The 12,293-nt window shown below is 39.0% G+C and overlaps 1 long non-coding RNA gene across 2 annotated transcripts in view; it reads right to left on the reverse strand.

Annotated features, from left to right (window-relative positions):
* The window catches only part of LOC140717209 (uncharacterized), a 35,746-nt gene that overhangs the window by 20,751 nt on the left and 2,702 nt on the right, over positions 1-12,293 (reverse strand). For both annotated transcript variants that reach the window (XR_012096495.1, XR_012096494.1), the window contains exon 2: positions 10,798-10,867. This is a non-coding gene — a long non-coding RNA (uncharacterized lncRNA). The remainder of the gene's footprint in view (positions 1-10,797; positions 10,868-12,293) is intronic.

The raw sequence follows: 12,293 nt of genomic DNA on the forward strand, positions 1-12,293 counted from the left end.
ATTTGCAATAACAAACTTCTCCATAAACCTGTCAGAGTTGAAGGCTAGCCTGCTTTGGGAACAGAATCTCAGGTTTCCAGCTGGTATATGATTCAGTGGTAATTTTACTGTGAAGATCATGCATTTGATTAAAATATTTGGGCTGAAATATAGACAGTGCTTGCATCAGAAATAGAATAGTAAGGGAACTTTTTTTGTGATTCTACTTTTATACTAACCATCTGCAATAATGTCATTATCACCATATCCTGATTAATGTTTAGTTTTTAATAGATCCTAATAATTACAAAGTCAGCATTTGTTAGCCATTCCTACTTGCCCCCTGAGCTGAGCATTTGCCATTTCAGAGGGCATTTGAGAGTCACCTACTTTGGAGGCTGTGAAATCAAGCTCATGGGAATGAAGAACTTTCTTCCCTGAAAGAAACCCAAGAACCTGAAGAGCTTCAATGGCAATTATTTTTTGATTATTATTATTATTATTATTGTTATTATTGATACCACTAAATGTTCCTCCCAAATGAGAAAAAATCTGCAGATGCTGGGAATTCAACAACACACACAAAATGCTGGAGAAACTCGGGAGGCCAGGCAGCATCTATGGAAAAAAGTCTTTCATTCCTACAAACTGCCCAGCCTGCTGAGTTCCTCCTGCATTTTGTGAGTATTGTTTTAATTTTCCTTCTAAATTTGTTAACTTTCTTGAATTTAAATTCCTCAACTACTGCACATGGACTCAAGCTAATAATTCTAACATGGATCTGGTCCCTACTTCAATTCCATACTTTATCAGAGCAGTTTATTTATCTGTTGAGATTCCGCATGGAATAGGCCTTCCCGACCCTTTGACCTGCACCAGCCAGCAATCTCCGGATTTAATTCTGCCTAATCACAGGACAATTTACAATGACCAATTAATCTACCAACCGATATGTCTTTAGACAGTGGGTGGAAACCAGAGCATTTGGAGGAAACCCACGCTGTCATGGGGAGAACATATGAACTCCTTACAGGCAGCAGCGTGAAGTGAACCTGGGTTGCTGGTACTGTAATGCATTGTGCTAACAACTATGCTACCGTGGGTGGAATTGAATAATCACCCGAAACTCTCATACTGACTTCAGTCAGTAACCAAAGAAGATCATTTCCCCACTTAAACTTCCAATTTATTATTTGAACTATGTTGATAAATGAATGTTATTAATAGTTAAGTCTCCTATTATGTAGAATTTCATTCCAAGTTTTTTCTAAGTTCACATATACCATGTGAGCCATGTTACTCTTATCAACTTGATACAAAACCTCAGCAAAAATTCAAGTTGGTTAAACAAAATCTTCCTTTACTAAATCCAAGCTGGCATGGATGAATTAATTCATTAATCAATCCATTTTCCTTTATTTGTCTGTTAATTCTGTCCCAAATTAATGTTTTTTAAGAGATCAAGATGATGTTAGTTTTATTCTTACTCACTTCATTGATAAAAGGAGTACTATTCATCACTCTCCGGTCCCCTTGTACCAAACCACACACCCAGCATTATTCAGAATTAATTGAAAGTTTATTGTCAGTAATTTACAGTGATTTCCCCCATGCATCCAGTTATTATCCCTCAATCACCAGGCTTTTGAACCAGAAGGAGTAACTTCACTTAACTTCACTTGTCCCATTAGCGAACTGTTCCCACAACCTGTGGAATCATTTTCAAGGATTCTCCATCTCATGTTTTTTTTTTCGATATTTACCGCTTATTTATTCATGATTGTCATTATTTTCTTATTTTTATTTCCACACTTTGTTGTTTTTTGCACACTGGTTGCCTGTCCAGTTGGGTGTGGTCTTTCATTGATTCTATTGTGTTTCTTGGGTTTACTGCAAGAAAACAAATCTCGGATCTCAGGGTAGTATATGGTGACAGTTATGTATTTTGATAATAAACTTACCTTGAACTTACTTACTTGGATTTCAGTCAACTTTTCTAATACTCTGTGCTCCATCCTCTTTAATATGTGAAGTGTGTCATTTACCTCTTCCATGGATATCACTCCTTGGAGACACTATCCAAATCACTCATCAGTACCATGACTGTACCCCCAAAATCAATAAGCAAAATCCAGTTTTAGTCCTTAATGGGCTTTTCTCTTTTGGATATTGGCTTTGTAAAATTATCTGTTTTGGATGCACTATACAAAATAATTACTTGGTCTGATCCAAAGCCATATTTTTCTTGATAATAAGTTCACTGATGTTTTTGAGTAAAAGTCACGTATAATTTGTCCTCAAGAAAATTCTATCAAAGGCATGGATCTGTGCATTTAGGAGAGGTATACTAGACAGGTAATGGGGTAACACTCTGAACTTCTGCTATTGTTGTCAGCTGTCCAAGTCAACTGCATGAATCTCTGGTCATTCCCACTAAAGTATCAATACACATATGAAGATATTTAGCCTGAGGTTGTCCATCGGCATTCTGGAAAATCATAATTTGTCAAGTTCCCAAGCTGTGTTAGGAACACCCTCTCAAATCATTTCACACATTCTATTTTTCCTTGCATACTTTTTTTCTTAATTCACACCTGCTCTCAGGTACCTTCCTCACTTCTGTTTTCATAGTGGCAGGACCAAGAAGTAATTTATCACAAGAAGAAATTTAAGATAGTGATTAATATCTGGCAAGTACAGGCTTCTGAATACACCTGCCATTTTCTACGTGATTTTACCATTCTATTGCATTTTCTGGATCAATGTACCACATTTTTATAAAAGCACTGAGCCAATGGCACTATTTGCAAGAAAATCAGATGCATTCTCTTTTCTATCCTGCCTAATATTAACTTCTTAACAAATATCTGGACATGTTTGTTCTTGGGAGCTTACTAAGCTCAAGTTGGCTGTCATCATTTCTGCTTTTCAATAGCAGTTAATTTTGTCTTGAAAGACAAAATATAAATGCAATTTATTTTCTGAAATGTTGTCCACTTGGACCAAAGTTCAATTTCATTAGAGACAGATCTCATTCTCCAAGAAACAGAAAAGATCAACTGTTACTGAAAACTCCACAATCAGATCAAGCCATCCTAATGCTCGTTAATCCTCATTTTTTTGTGGTCCACAGCAGCTACTCAAAATTGCTGGCATAGATCATGCCTCAAAAGGTCTTAATTTTGCAACCAGTGGTTTAAAAGAAAGTGTTTCTATCTTTGTTGATGTGTGGCTGAAATAACTTAAGGAAAATTCACTTAGTTAATCTTTAAATATAGTATGTTTGGTAGAACTTAATTCAGTGAATGCCAGTATTTTGTAGACTAGAAACATAGAAACATAGAAAACCTACAGCACAATACAGGTCCTTCAGCCCACAAAGCTATGCCAAACATATCCTTACCTTAGAACTACCTAGGCTTACCCCTAGCCCTCTATTTTTCTAAGCGCCATCCAGGAATCTCTTAAAAGACCCTATCATTTCCGCCTCTGCCGCCTGCAGCCCATTACACACACTCACCACTCTCTGTGTAAAAACTTACTCCTGACATCTCCTCTGTAATTACTTCCAAGCACCTTAAAAATATGCCCTGTCTATGGACCAACTACTGGTAAATACAATTAGAATGGTTGAGTATTTAATAGTGACATGGATATAGTGAGCTGAAGGATCTGTTTCTATACTGTAAGAATCAATAACAGCAGACAATGAGGAGATGATTGGAAGAACTAGTTGGCCACAGTTCGATCAATGAAGAACTCTGCTGCAAACAAAAAGTATTATTATTCAGAAGCATTGAATATGGTCTACTGTTTTCCATTAAAAAAAATAAAAAGATTTTGTTCAGTTTTAACTCAGAGAAATCTGAGTATCATTTATGAGAAAGGGGGAGGAATAATCACAGGTACAAACAAGGAAGGACAAGTTGATCAGAGGGATTCAATGCAAGACTCAATTCCTCAGAACAGTAGGATTTCAGTCTGTGCATAATTAGCTGACCTCAGCAAAGGCAGTAATTGTATAAAATACAAACTACTTTCACACCTTTCAGCTTCTCAAACACCTTCTCCCTCATAAACCTCACTGACTTCTGCCCCCGACAGTCTTGGACCCGAGGCATACTGCTAATGTTTTCCACAGTGAAGAATGATACAAAATACTTATTCAGTTTGTCCACCATTTCCTTGTCCCCCAGTACCTTCCAGTATCATTTTCCAGCGCAGCAAAACCTACTCTCACTTCTCTTTTACTCTTTCTATATCTGAAGAAACTTTGGTATCCTTTTTAATATTATTGTCTAGCTTACCTTTGCATTCCTTCTTTCTGACTTTTTTAATTGAAAGGAAAGAAATACAGAGAAGGAGCAGTTCAAGGAAGCAACTTGGGCCTGACCAGAAAATGGTACAAGGATTAAAACTGGAAATGTGCACAGGGGCGAGAACTGGAGATATACAGAGGCCTTAGATATTTGCAAGTTTGGAAGACATTTAAGAAAAAGGAATGTACAACACCATGGGAGAATTGCAGTCTTTGGGTGGGAGTTTTATAAACAAAGTGCCAAAATGTGATCCTGTATATTACAGTGAACATCTGAATTACAGGTGAAGTTCTATTGCAGTGTCAAGGGCAGCAATTCAAAGGGAGAATCTTGTCTGATTTCCTCATTCAATGGCCCAAGAGGCTGCAACAGTTTGTATCTTATACAATTACTGCCTTTGCTGAGGTCAGCTAATTATGCACAGACTGAAATCCTAATGTTCTGAGGAACTGAGTCTTGCATTGAATCCCTCTGATCAATTTGTCCTTCCTTGTTTGTACCTGTGATTATTCCTCCCCCTTTCTCATTAAGTGATACCCAGATTTTTTGAATTAAAACGGAACAAAATCTTTTTTAATTTTTTAATGGCCTTCTGGGCCATTGAATAAAGAAATCTGACAAGATCCTCCCTTTGAATTGCTGCCCTTGACTCTGTACAAGCAGTCACCACTTTCAGCAGTTCCCTTGCAAAATGCTCTTTAACTTCGAATATTATTTTGTGTCTTTAACCTGAGATGATTTTAACCATAACTCTCCTCACGATTGTGCGCATTGCTATTAGATTTTGGATGCTTTGGCGAGGGTGCACAAGAAGTTCACTGGGATGCTACCAGGATTAGAGTACTGGCTATAGGGAGAAGTTGGACAAACTCAAGTTGTTTTCTCTGGATCATCAGAAAGTGACATGAGTCCTGACTGATGTTTATAAACTGATGACAAGCATAGATAGGCTATACAGAATCCTTTTCCCATAGTAGAATTTCAAATACTCAGGGACATAACTTTAATATGAAAGGGGAAATTTTAAAGGAGATTGCAGAGTAATTTTGTTTTTACACAGTGAGTGGTAAGTGTCTGTAATATATTACCAGGGGTATAGAGGATGCAGGCACAATAGTGCCATTTGAGAGCTATTTACAACATGCAGAAAATGGAGGGAGATGTTCATGTTTAGTTTAATTTGGCTTCATGGCCAAGGGTCAACAATCTTTTCCAGTGCTGTACAGCTCTATATTCTATGCACTATGCCTCTATTCATGATTAATGCACAGAATGTATTTCCACATTTATAAAGATATTTCCTACCTGCAGCTTCCATTGTAACTTGACAACCTGAACTTTCCTTATGTCTTAAGATAGAAATTACACTCATATTACATTACCCCCACCTTTGATTGTACCATCTCTGTCCTTGTTGTCTGGGAACTGTTCATCTCTGTCGTTGATGAAACATCAACCAGCTAAACTTCAGCACTTCTCACTCCTCCTCGAACCTTAACCCTTCCGAATGAACTGCCCTTTACTCTCTCCGCAGCAATCCCAATCTTACTATCAAACCTGCAAACAAAGGGGGTACTTTTGTAGTTTGGTGGACTGACCTCTACCTTGCTGAGGCAAGGCGACAACTCTCAGACACCCCCGCTTACCTACCCCTTACAGAGGACCCCCAATCAGAAAATTGTCTCCAACAATAGCCTCCACTATCGAGACTGCCCTCACCTGCATCTCCTCCATTTCACAGACATCTGTGCTCACCCTATCCTCCAGCCACCTTAACAAAGATAGTGTTCCTCCTGTCCTCTGTCTATCTGTTAATCTCTTTCCATGACAGAGCTAAAAATAGTGTTCAATTTGAGAAACTGGGGCCAAGCATGTAAGTAACCTGGGCTGCTGAACGTTGATGATGGAGTGTAATCAGGGCCTCATGCTGGGCACGCAGTAGGTCAGGCAGCACTGTGCAGGAAAATGGTCACTTGATATTTTGGGTTGAGACTCCTCATCTAGGCTGGAGATGCCACCTTATGAACCATCCATCTGTCTGTCCTCTCAGTCATTACTTGCTCATCTATGGAAGAGTATGTGGTTCCCATATTGGCCTCGTTAGATAACTCAGAAACCACAAAACTGGAAAATAATTAAGCAACCTCTGAGGAAATGTTTAAGAAGCAGGAAGACAAACAAGACAGTCAGGTAGGAACTGATGCTAACATTAAGCTTGATACAAATTGGAGCCAAATGATCAGTTTAATCATTGGAATATCGGGCATTATCTACCAGAGCAAAGAAACTACCACTGCATTGGAGAAATGAAAAAAATGATAAAAGCCTTTCCTTCTTCATATCCATAATCCTGTCCTGGATGAAGTTCTGCAGCTTTCACTGAGAAAAGAAGCATAGAGACAGAAAGTCAATAGAAAACATGTGTTGAGGCAGAAGAACGTTCCATAATCGGAAGCGGCAACAATCATTCTAACTACCATTTGTTCTTTATCTGTAGTTTACACTTGGTGGCCACTTTATTAGGTCCATCTTACACCTGCTCGTTAATCAAGTATCTAATCAGCCAAACGTGTGACAGCAACTCAATGCATAAAAGCATGCAGACATGGTCAAGAGGTCCAGTTGTTGTTCAGTCCAAATATCAGGATGGGAAAGAAATGTGATCTAAGATACTTTGACCATGGAATGATCGTTGGTGTGGGGCGGGGTGGTTTGAATATCTCAGAAACTGCTGATCTCCTGGAGTTTTCATACACAAGAGTGCCTAAAGTTTACAGAGAATGGTGCAATCCAGTGAGCAGCAGTTCTGTGGGCAAAAATGCTTTGTTAATGAGAGAATTCAGAGGTGAATGGTCAGACCAGAATACAGCAGTAACTCAAATAGTCACACTTTACAATAGTGGTATGCAAAAGAACATCTCTGAATACACAATTTCTGAATCTCTGAAGTAGAGGAGCTACAGCAACAGGAGATCACAAACAAATACACAGCAGCCCACTTTTTTAGGCACAGGAGGTAGTGGCCACTGAGTATATACTGAACAAACCAGCTCTTTACTTGAACTGCATTGTTCTAACTAAGCAATTGCTGTTTGAGACCTTAGAAAGCAATTGTGTCCTTTAACCACCTGGCTGCCCATGTTTAATGCACTTTTGCATCATTTTTAATCACATTCTCTCCGCTCTGCCCCATCCTCCACCTCCATCCCTAGCCTCCAAGGATTTTTATAGCAACAGCACAGTTTCATAGGGTGCGACAGCTTTAAATTTTCCTTCTGGCACCACAAGTGCTGTTCGGCATTCTCATATCTAAACCTGATATATGGAGAGAGGCTATGTACAAATATTCCCACTTCTCATCATGGAACTCTCAACACCAGCTCACAAGCGGGATATAGGCCTGTGCAGGTATTTTCCACATGGCTGCACAGTGATCCTCTGCATGAGGTGTCTGTACTTAGGCTAATTCAGATCAGCAATACACAACAAATGGCCTTCTATTTAGTGTCTGATGACAAACTTCAACATCTGTTAACATTTCCGAAGTAGCATAACGTTAGACAAAGTTCATCCATTTAAGCTCCAGTCTTGCTGTCAGAAGAGTAAAAGGCTGAAAATGAATGAGTGCAACCCTCACTTATCTGCCAAATCATGAGACAATCACTCAATTATTGAAGAATAATAGTCACATGCCACATGACACAACACAGAGGGAAGTATATCGACTCATCACGTCTGAAACAACTATCCAATTTTTCCAATTCCCATGCTCCTTAAACTAAATCCCAAGAACTTCCACTTGCTATTTTCAATAAGAGTCTGTTTGCAGCTTTGCGCTAGTAAACCAACCAATAAATTATCCCAAATCATTATAAGTGATACTCCAGAAAATGTGAAATTTAAGGTGAAGATGAGGTCAAATGCATTGTATTACTGTATTAATGAGAAATGTTATCATAAAGGTAGCATAACAAACTGATGGTTTATCATATTAACAGTGTTGCAATGAGCAGAGCAGGTTTATCAGAAGTTTATTGTAAGGGGGTGCAGATTGTGTTTGGGTGTTGCAATGAGGAGTATGGGTAATATCAGAGTGTTACAGTAGGGGGTGTAGTATATCAGAGAATATTACAATGAGCGATATGATTTGTTAGTGTTACAGTGAGGAGTGTGGAGTAAACCTACATTGAACTGAAGGCTGTGGTAAAAATCAAGAGACCTTGTAGTTTTGGTTCATCCTACAGAAAAGGCATGTTGTTTACAATTATCATACATTTCCTTTATTTCAAGTAATTCGGCCAAAAATTAGACACTGTGTCAGGAGAAAACTTGGTGCAGGGATATACATAAGCTTTATATGATTTTAAAGGAAAAGAAAGTGACAGAGAGACATAAGAGGTTTGAGCAGAGAATTCTCAAATCTAGGCCTGATTGTAGGGCTGGCAATGTTTTTATTTGTTTTTTGGAGTTGAGGTGCATAAGGACTTTGAAAAAACACAGAATAATCCCAGATTTATGATAGACCAACGGATGGTGTGGGTAAGAAATAGGAGGGTTCTGGTGATATCACAAGGGTCAATGGAGCAGGTTTGGAAGCAAAACTGTTCAGGGTCTTTCTCTCAGAATTATATCTTCTTTTTTAGAATGGAAATGAGGAAGAGGTTTTTCACACAGCTGCATAACAAATGGGAAGGTCTGGTGAAAGATATTGTGGCCAACCAGATTAAAGTCCATGTGCAGGTTGAGAAGAAGGAAGAAGCTTAGTTTTCCTTTCTCACTTTTATATTTTGGATCTTTCACGTTCTTGTGACTTTCAGAGTAATTGTATCAATACTATCTCAGGATACGAAACATAAATGGAGATATTCAAGCATTGTGTGTGGAAATGATAAGCAGTGACATAGAGGGTTACGTATTCAAGAATCTTGGAATGGAAAGGATGAGAGGAAATGTAGTGGTCATTGCAAAAATGGAAGGGTCAAGGTTTAATATTGTTGAGTACCAAGTTAATAACTGCAGAAGTGAAAGGACAAATATATAAGCTGGCTCATGTTATGGTAAGAATGTGCACTTGCAATGTTTATTTATTCACTTAAAACTTACAGGAGTTGCTGTCAAGGTTTGTGTTGACAGTCCAGCCTTACACATCCTTAATATTTTTCCAGACCTGAATGTAGTTTCTCTTTATGAGAACCTTCAAGTAATGATCTTCCCTTATTACTGCTATGCTTGTCTTTTGCCAGCACAATTCCATAATTATTACCAGTACATAGTAAACATAGGAAGACTTCTATGTCTACATTTGATCTGATACCATGAGACTTTGAGGGGTCCAGAGGCAATGATTCAATCCAGGGTGCATACTGCTGCTGGCATAGGACATGCCCAGGGATCGTGATTGAAGAATATTTGACCTTCACTCTAAGGCACTTGGTTGGCAACTCTCCCAATTTTAGCATGTGCCAAATGTGGGTGAGGAGGTAATGATATGATTACTGGGCTGGGTCTGGTTGTGAACTGGTCTCGTCTGCTGAGCTGGCCTATGCTGAATGGCCCATCTGGTTTATTCTGTTATATATTTTTGTAGTGAATTGAAACATCTGAGTGACTTAGCAAGCCATTTCAAAAGGTATTTAGCATTCAACCTAAATTGACAGGATTTACATTGGAATGAAGCCATACTTTCTTTCCCAATGTATTTAATAAACCAGATGAATTTTCCTGGCCATCTTGAAACCCCTATATAAATAAAAAAATAAACCTCAACCAACCTCCCTCTATTGCACCTCCCTGTCTTTTGACAATAAAGATGTACAATAAAACCCTGGAAAATGTGGACTACATCCCATATGCTTCCATTGTCTCAGTAAAAACCAAAACAGAAAATTCAGACTTCAAGCAAAATACACAGTTCAAATTCTTCTGGGCACCAGTGGCCCCTGCCCCTCTATAGGCTACTGAGACATGGATGACCTACTGAAGCCAACTCAATGCAATGAAATTGTGTCACCAAAGCTGTCTCTGAAAATCCTCCAAATCCACTGGTAGGAGAAATAAACTAATATCGCTGTGGTCTCCGCAGCCAACATCCCCAACACTGAGGCCTTGCTTACACTCAGCCAACTCTAGTGGGTAGATCATGTTCTTCAAAGGCCCAACATCTGATTCCAGAAACATTATTCTGAGTATTCTCGCTGCATCAGGTTATCAGGTGAATAGAGAGAACAATTCAATGATGTTTTCAGAGATCTCTTTAAAAAAATGTAACATCTACACCGGCTCATAGAATTAACTCGCCAATGATTTTATTGAATTGTTGAGCAGGCAGGCCTGACGGTTCAGATGACCTTTGACTGCTCCTGGTGTATTTTTTCTGTTCTTATTCTTATGATTGCTTAGAATGGAGAAGGTTCATTGAGAACCTTGAGTTCAATCATTAGGGCACAGAGAAGCCCAGAGTAAAAGGTGGAAGGGATGCATCACCTCTCAAGCTACCCACCTGCCATTTCATGCACCCTTGGTCCACCTATGGCTGAATCTGATGTCCCACGTTACTCCAATCAGCCAAACTAGAATGACAGAACAGAAAGGGAAATAAAATAGCCTTCAACCTTATGGCACGGCATTAAGTGAGAAGAAGATTATAATTTTTGTACTACCTTTTCATTCCAGATTTATTTAGTTAACCAAACTTAATTTCAGTTGTTTAATGCAGCAAGCAGTTTCTTTCCCCGAGTAATCTATGTTTTGTTAAAGTCGAGACTGGCAACATGCCTTGTTTATTTTTAAACAATAGCATGCAATCAGGAAAATACAAGTTCATGGTCCTGTGATACATCTCACATGGTAAACTGTATGTCACACATGGTAATAAATTCCCAAGTGTTCATCTCCCACTGTACTACCTAGCCATAGTTTTTAGAAATACAAATATTTATTGGACTGATAATAATAGGTCTAACTTAGGATGTTGTACCTAGTGAGAACAAGGGGCTGCATAATTGTTGTTATGGGTCAAATTGCTTCCCATTCTGATCAAGAGTGCTCACTATATTGCACATTGTTTAGCAAATAGAGTAATGCATTTCTGATATGCTGTATGCATGCACACAAGAAGCATATACAGACTGCATACCTCACAACATAAATCATTATGCGATTGGCACCAGCCCTCCAGGTAGGCTGCAAAAATCCAGCTAACTCCAGGTCTGTTATAGAGCATAGTAAAAACCTAACCCTCATCAAATTATTTAGAAGATTTCTCAACAATGTCACAATGGGACTACCCAGTGGCCAAGCATTTTAATTCCCATTCTGATGTGTTGATCCATGTGCCAAGATGAGGCCACCCTCAGGGTGGAGGAGCAACACGTTACATTCCATCTGGGTATCCTCCAACCAGGTGGTTTGAATATCAATTTCTCCTCCCTGTGAACAAAAGTCCCTTCTCCCCTCCTCCACTTCCAAATCTGATCCTTTACTTATTCTCACCTGCCTATCACTTTGCCTGAGTCTCCCCCCCCCCCCCCCACCCTTCCATTTCTCCTATACTCCACTCTTGTCTCCTATCAGGTTATTTCTTCTTCAGCCCTTAACCTTTCCCACCCATGTGGCTTCACCAATCACCTTCCAGCTAGCCTCTTTCACGCCCCTCCCCATCTTTTTATTCAAGGCATCTCCACCATTCTTTATAGCTCCTGAAGAGGAGTCCTGTGCTGAAAGGTGGACTGTTTACTCTTTTCCATTGATGCTGCCTGACCTGCTGAGTTCCTCCTGCACTTGGTGTGTGTTACTCAACATTATACTGTTTTGAATGTAAGGTCCATGTTTTAAAAAGAAGTCCATTGAACCTTTCACATTTGGACCTTCTAGGATCAAGGACCAACTTTATTTGTCATACATGTATTAGGAATTGGCTGTGCTGGTCAGGATGCAACATGCAACGTAAGAGCAACAACATTCAACAATTATAAAGAATAAAGATTTAGTAAAGTT

This window comes from Hemitrygon akajei, chromosome 27 (genome assembly GCF_048418815.1).
Source record: "Hemitrygon akajei chromosome 27, sHemAka1.3, whole genome shotgun sequence".
NCBI classification, from domain to species: domain Eukaryota; kingdom Metazoa; phylum Chordata; class Chondrichthyes; order Myliobatiformes; family Dasyatidae; genus Hemitrygon; species Hemitrygon akajei.